This window comes from Trichechus manatus, unplaced genomic scaffold (assembly GCF_000243295.1).
Source record: "Trichechus manatus latirostris isolate Lorelei unplaced genomic scaffold, TriManLat1.0 scaffold00023, whole genome shotgun sequence".
Taxonomy (NCBI): Eukaryota; Metazoa; Chordata; class Mammalia; order Sirenia; family Trichechidae; genus Trichechus; species Trichechus manatus.
Genome location: NW_004443959.1, coordinates 20,670,219 through 20,677,833, shown reverse-complemented (window position 1 = coordinate 20,677,833; position 7,615 = coordinate 20,670,219).

Sequence of the window (7,615 nt, the reverse complement as noted above, 5' to 3'; positions counted from 1 at the left end):
CTCGCCTAATTCAGGCACTTCATGCTTAGTCTGCTTTTGGGCACGTGCAATCAATACAGTATGTGCTAATTGTGGATGGGTGATTAAAACTTGGGATTTCAATTTAGATTGGACTTGACACTTCAAACATCCTGAAGAAGTTGTTTTCCAAGGGCGCTGAGCAATGTGACTCAGCTTTTAATCAAAGGCAGGCCAGGTCACCAGCCCCATCTTGTTCAAAAGTTTTCAACAGCATAATGAAAAAAAGAGATCTCAGAATAAGAAAACAGTTAAATTAGAAAAAAGTGAAATTTAGGTAGAAAATCTCAACTCGTATTGTTTAGGGCAGGGCCACAATACTTAGGATACTCATATTGATTTAAGAATCAGCAGACTCAAGAATAGCTCCGGAAGAAGATACAAGATACAGGTCCCAACTTTTTCTGGGCAGATGGGGCTGGCTGGCCAGCAAATGGGTGTGGGGAGAAATCCTTTTCTTTCTTTGTTTATTGTGGTAGATATATACGTAACAAAACATTTGCCATTTCAACATTCTTCACATGCACAGTTCAGTGACATTAATTGTGGTTATCATGTGCAATCATCACCATTATCTGTTTTCAGATTTTTCCAACATCCTTATCAGAAGCTCAGGGTACCCTAAGCAATGAGACCCCATTTACCCTCCCACACGGCTTTGTACCTTTTGAATTCCATACCATTAGAATTTTTTTTTAAGTACATTTTTTTTTTTTAAAGAAAGGAACAATAATTTGCAGACCCTTGGGTAATAGGAATCCCAACTCTTTTCTATGAAGTTGGGTGGCCCTTTCCCTTCTCCAGTTTGAAATCATATAAGATGAAGACACAAAAGCAGAAGGTGATCTTTTCAATAAACGGTTTTTCTGCTCAAACTTGTTTTGTTCAGTGGGCCTGGGTGCTGCTGCAGGTATATCGCAGGGTGATCAAACATCCTTGGCCTTTACTGAGTAAGATGAACTACAAGTGGTCCCGGCTTCAAATCCTGGATGAGCCCTTGTCTTTGGAGCCCTGGTGGCACAGTGGCTAAGAGCTTAGCGCTAACCGAAAGGTAAATTGTTCTATAGGGTCACTATGAGTCAAAATTGACTTGACGGCAACAGTTTTGAGCCCTGGTGGTACAGTGGTTAAGTGCTCAGCTGCTACCCAAAAGATCGTTGGTTCGAACCCACCAGCTGCTCAGAGAGAGGAAGATATGACAGTCTACTTCCATAAAGATTTACAGCCTTGGAAACCCTATGGAGGCAGTTCTACTCTGTCCTACAGGGCCATTGTAAGTTGGAATTGACTCCATGGCAGTAATTTTTTTTTTTTTTAACATCTTCCTTGTTCCCCTTTCTGTTCATCCCTTGGTGTTTTTTATGGGTGAAGTTTAATATTAAGATTGGTGCTTCACCGTAGAGACCCAAACTTAGCCTGCCGGCCTTATCAGCAATGTGAATATTGAATTCCATCTGCGTGTTTATAGGTACCAACTAATGGGTGATGATCACCCCCTTCTCAAAGGTGAATCTGGGCAGAGGCTGGTGTGGAAGTTGCTATGCTTGGAATGTCAGAATCTGCCAGCTCTTCCTCTTTCTTCTCATGAGGCTCTAGGAGGATATAAGGAGTAAATTTAGTTACATTTCAGGAGCAAGCAGTTAAGGTGAGATCAAGTCAATGTAGGCAATGGAAATTGTGGCTCTCTAGCCTGAGAAGAGTTGTCCTTGCCTTGAACTGATCAATTTGGAAATCCCATACGTTGCCGAGAAAGCAAGAGAAAGGGCAAGAGTGGGAGTGAAAGCAAGAGCGAGAAGAAGAATGGAAAAGAATATCTCCAAAGACTTTTCACCATACAGATGGCTCCCTCTGTGTCTCTCTGGCAGCTGTATTGAAATAAGGCGGCAGAGGATGTTCTATAGAGCAGTACAGATGTGCGTTACTTACCTCCATATTCAGCAACTAGAGCCATGTCTGCCATGAATTAAGTTTTTAAATTAGTGGGCAGTAACAATGACTGAATAGGAAAAGTAATTTCTACCAAGCTCTGAGATCTTTCATGAAAGAGATCTATCTCACTTTTCTCACTTGTAGACTAGCACACCGCTTGACACACAGACACTCCATCAGTGTTGGATGAATTAATCAAACTGGCATAGCATCTAGAGCCAAAGAGCCAGAAAGAAAATGACTCCCGTGGCAAAGTCATGTGCTCTATGAAAACCTAAGAATTACCTGTAGCTGAAGTTTTAGGCAAAGTGTTAGGTAGGATATCTACTTTCGGTAGAACATTTTTTAATATTTAGATACAATACTTAAACAGATAATGTAAAAGAAGTTTCATAAAAATTTCATGCTAGTAATACATTAAAATACTTACAATATTTTCCTTTCAGAGATGTTTTGCAAGGGAAGTAGTGCTCCTTCGTATCTAGAGATGTCTGTAAGGGGAGTGACCATCTTTTGTGTGGTTGGGGTCTGATTTGGTATTATTGATGATTACAGAGATAGGTGTTGAAAGGTAGTGGTTTAACTACTATCTTTCCTACTAGCAAATAGTAGAGACAAATCACTTGTTCTCTCTAACTCTTAATTCCCATATCTAAAACGGAAATGTGTATACATATCCTGATTACCCCACAGTAAATGAAATGAAGTAAATAATGAGAAAATGTCAACTGATAGGTTGGGTCATTTCTCACAAAACTCATTTCTGAGATGTCTGCGCAGGCCTAGGGGAAGATTTTATGTCCCCTGATCAAAGGAAAGCATGAACAGTAAGGATGTGTTAAGTGTATGTGCACTGTTCTTCAAGGGAGACAGGAGGAGAATGGGCTTTGGGATCGGAAGCTTGGAATCATCTTCATACTGTGTGACCTTGGGCATGTTTTAATTCTCAGTTTCCTCATCTGTAAAACAGGAACAATAGTCCTATCACATAGGTTTATTGTGTGGAAGAGGTTAGCTCATAAATAAAAATGTTTAACATAGGGTCTGATATGGTAGAAGAATTTGTGGAGTTTTATCCTCTTTCCCAACATAAATTACAAAAGTGGTGCTTCTCTTTTAGGCTAATAACTGTGTCATAAAATAGATTAAAAATACTGGGATCATTAAAAAATACCAGAATCGACTTGCTGGCAGCAGGCTTGGTTTTTTTCTGGTTTGGTGTACATTAAGCATCTAAGATACTATTAATTTTAGACATTAAATATATTGATTTTGGATTTGAAGTGATAAGATTAGTAGAAAAATTTCCCCTTTAAAAAGCATTTTTGCCAGTGCACACTTTCTCTTGCCCTGCACCTATGGGCAATAGCCACGTAGTAGGAAAGGGAGGTGAGGGCAATGCAACAAAGAGAACATGCGGGAAAAAGCAGCCTGTTTGAGAACTGGCCAATATAAATACCAAATTAAACACTGAACAGGCTCACATGGGGTAGTAGTTGATCTAGAATGCTCTGGGTCCTGAAACGCAGCATGTAAAAGAGGAGTTTAGCATTTGATACTTTGATTTTGTGATCCCATGAAGCAAAGAGGACAGAAAAACGTGTAGCTACTTTGGGAAATCGGTGAGAATCTCAGGTTGGAGGGAATTGCTTTACAAGCCTATTTTGAAGAGGATTATCAGCTATGGGAAGACCGTGTCTTCTAGCTGCGGGACCATGAAGTATCGGCTTGGTATGTTATCTGAAGAAAGAATTTTACCCGGCTTTTCTAAGCTGTGGTCTGGGTATGCAAACATCACATTACCCACACACAGCCTAAAACAGACCAAACCAAACCCGTTGCCATAGATTTGATTCCGAATCATAGTGACCCTATAGAACAGAATAGAACTGCCCCGTAGGGTTTCCAAGGGGTGCCTGGTGGATTTGAACTGCCGACCTTTTGGTTAGCAGCAAAATACTTAACCACTAGGCCACGAGGGCCCCTAATTCCCACTGAGACTCTTAAGAGTGTGACTCAGAGGTCTTTTTGCATTGGTGTCTCTAGGTGGCCCATCCTGTCCAACCTGTCATCACTACTCTTTCCACCTGTGGGACCTTTATAAAACGGTATTTAATAAACCCACACGGTCACTTTTCATCTTTGTAGCTCATAGTATTAGGGACTTCATAAATCTACTCCCACGAGTTTCAGTCAGAATTCTCAAGTGCTTCTCAACACGCTGTCTTCAGTGCCTCACTGGACCTGTGAGACAGCTTCTCTAGGTTGAGCATCCTAGTGACAATGACGGCATCTTACAGTCTTTGCGTTATGAAGCTGTCCTTGGTTGTTTTGAATTGAAAGAGCAATTCAGCCTTTGTAACACCATGTCATGCTCTGGGCCCCTCCCCTGCTGCCTTCTGTGCCTTGAGGCAGCGCATGAACAAAAAGATTTTTAAGACAAATCTTTAAAGCAACTTAAAAAATCTCCAGTCTATTCATTTTAAAACAGTGCTTTTTCTGGGGTCCTAAAGCTATATGAGGGCATTGGTGGGAAAGTCGGAGGCCAGGGTTGGTGGGGCGGGGTGGGGGGAATGGATCGTATAACAGGGCTGTTGAAATTGGTGGAGCCATAGCTGGGGAAGAGATGAAAAGAATCCAGATCTTCAATTCAGTTAGAGAGGCTTTGTTTTTATTTATTTTGTATATCTAGGCTCTACTTAACACAGTATTTAAGCAAATGCCTTTATTCTCACTTCAACAACGTGGGTGCGTACATACGTGTGCACACACCTGTGTGTATTATTTTTTTGGGGGGGGAATTTATGTTCTACCACAAATTCCTTGTGTTTGGTTAAGGATGGAGACCGAGAGAAGGGCTATTAATTGTTCAAGGTCACAAGCCCATTGGTGCAGACTACAGCACAAATTGCAAATCTTTTGCCTCTTGGTGAAGTGCTTATACTAATGCAGTCTAATATTATTATACTAATGTTACTATACTAATGCTGCTGCTATAGCCTTTAATTAGTAATGTAGTGCTGCTGTGAAAAAGCCAACTTATTTCAGAAATTTGTGTGAAGGATAAGACATGTTTAGATTGTATCCTTTGCGTTTGCCACAGTACATATTAGTGTACCATATCTGCTGTCTTAGATCTTAAAAGGAAATAGAGGAATAGACAAGTGTTCAGAGAAAGAGTGAGCAACAAGGTTAAGGAGAAGAAAATCATCTTAAAGATGGTGACTGTTCAGCTTGGAAGAGAGTACGCTGTTGGGGAACCCGATTACTTTTTTGCTTTAACTTAAGATTTATTTCTTGTGTGGTTATTTATTGGCTGAACATGGGTTCTTGTGCTGCCGGAGAGTTTTGAATCTTGGCACTAGGTACCTAATACAAGATGCTAAAAATGCTGTAAACGGACTGTATGCATTTTAGGGAAATTGTGACTACCTTCTGCCCTTGTACATGGGTATCCAGACTTCCAAAGTTACATAAATAATTAGAGCCTCCAGAATAGCCCTTGGGTGTTTCAGAGTCCACAAAGGCAAATATGAAAATCAATCTCTTGTGGCTTACCCTGGCTTCCAGTTCTCAAGTTCTACAGTTATGCCCAACAGTTGTCATGAATAGAAGATGCGTGGAGAGATAACTCTTCCTAGAGCCAAATTGGCTAGTGAAGATTACTCATACGCCTCTGTCAACTTCTCCACCCCTATCTTGCAACACAAATAAATCAATGTTTCCAGATGTACCAAGCTTTCATGGTTTGTAGATCCAGGATCTAGGAGCCAGAAATCTTATTTTCCACACCCTTGGGTTGCCTCCTGCTGAACTTGGAACTCTCTCCAACTATGAAATGTCCAAGACGAAAATGTTATAGCTCAAAAGAGTACACTGATAGTCGGAAATTGGTGGCATATCTTAACTATCTTTACCGTGTTTACCCTGATATTGTTTCAAAAGGTGGAGCCCATGAAGATCCCATAGATATATTGAGCTGGTCATTTTTGAGCTCTTGTGATTCAAGAGGCAAACCATATCTGTTTGTTTTTGTTTAATTTTCCAAGTTTTATATAGAGTTCCCATAAATAAAACATTGTGCTTTAAGAATGTAAGGGTGTGAAAACAAATACAATTTAGCCAACAGCAGTACCTAATATTCCACTCTTCTGGTAATAAAACATTGTGCTTTAAGAATGTAAGGGTGTGAAAACAAATACAATTTAGCCAACAGCAGTACCTAATATTCCACTCTTCTGGATAGTTTCTTAGGAACCTTGAATTTTTTATTAGAAAAAAAATATTGTTAAAAAAAACTATTTATTTAGTTTTTATTAATAGAGGGAATGTTAAAAAATATTTATATGCAAAAATAATTTGGTCTTATAGTGTAATCAGCAAGGGGATGGAAATTCCTACCATTAACGATAGCATATGACCACAACTTTACTGCCCTCTTCACAGATTGTAGCAAAGTTCATGGTTTATGCGCTGATTTAGCTGTATGATGGAAGTCAGCTTGAGGGTTAAATTTCTCATCGGTAACACATGTTGATGAAGGTGGACTCATGACATACACCCACGAACTTGACATATGTAGGCATATCTGGGGACAAATGACCAACAATGTTTCTAATGGACCTCATTCCTTCCTTATTATATTTTTAAATAGTCTTATTCAGATATAATTCACATACCATGTAATTCACCCATATAAAGTGTACAATTCAGTACTTTTAGTATATCCCCAGATATGTGCCACCATCATCATAGTAAATTTTAGAATACTGTCATCACTTCAAGAATAAATCCTGTATCCTTTAGCTATCATCTCCCTATTTCCTCATGCTCTGTCCTCTCCCCCAGCCCTAAGCAACAACTAATCTACTTTCTGTCTCTATAGATTTGCATATTTTGCACTTTCACATAAATGGAATCATATAGTATGTGGTCTTTTGTAACAGACTTCTTTCACTTAGCATATTGGTTTCAAGATTTTTCTATGCTATAGCATGAATCAGAACATCCTTCCTTTTTATGAGAAAATCATATTCCATTATATGAATATGCCACATTTTGTTTATCCATTCATTTGATGATGGACATTTGGGTTGTTTCCACATTTTGACCGTTGTGAATAATGCTGCTGTAAACATCATGTACAAGTTTCTTGGTGGACATGTGTTTTCATTTCTCTTGGGTATATACCTAAGAGTGGAATTACAGGGTCATACGTTAACTCTATGTTTAATCATTTGAGGAGCTGCCAGACTTTTTCCAAAGTGGCTGCACCACTGTACATTCCCATCACCAATGTATAAATGTTCTGATTTTTCCGCATTCTTGTCAACACTAGTTATTATCTGACTTTCTGATTTAGCCCTCCTAGTTAGGTGTGAAGTGGTATCTTGTAATTTTGATTTACATTACCCTAATGACTAATAGGAGCCCTGGTGTTGCAGTGGTTAAGAGCTTGGCTGATAACCAAAAGGTCAGCAGTTTGAATCCACCAACTGCTCTTTGGAATAATTCTACTCTGCCCTATAGGGTCACTAGGAGTTGTAATCAACTTGATGGCAATGGATTTTTGGTAATGACTAACAAAGTAAAGCATCTTTTCATGTGCTTATGGCCGTTTGTATATCTTCTTTGGAGACATGTCTATGCAGGTTCATTGTCCATTTTA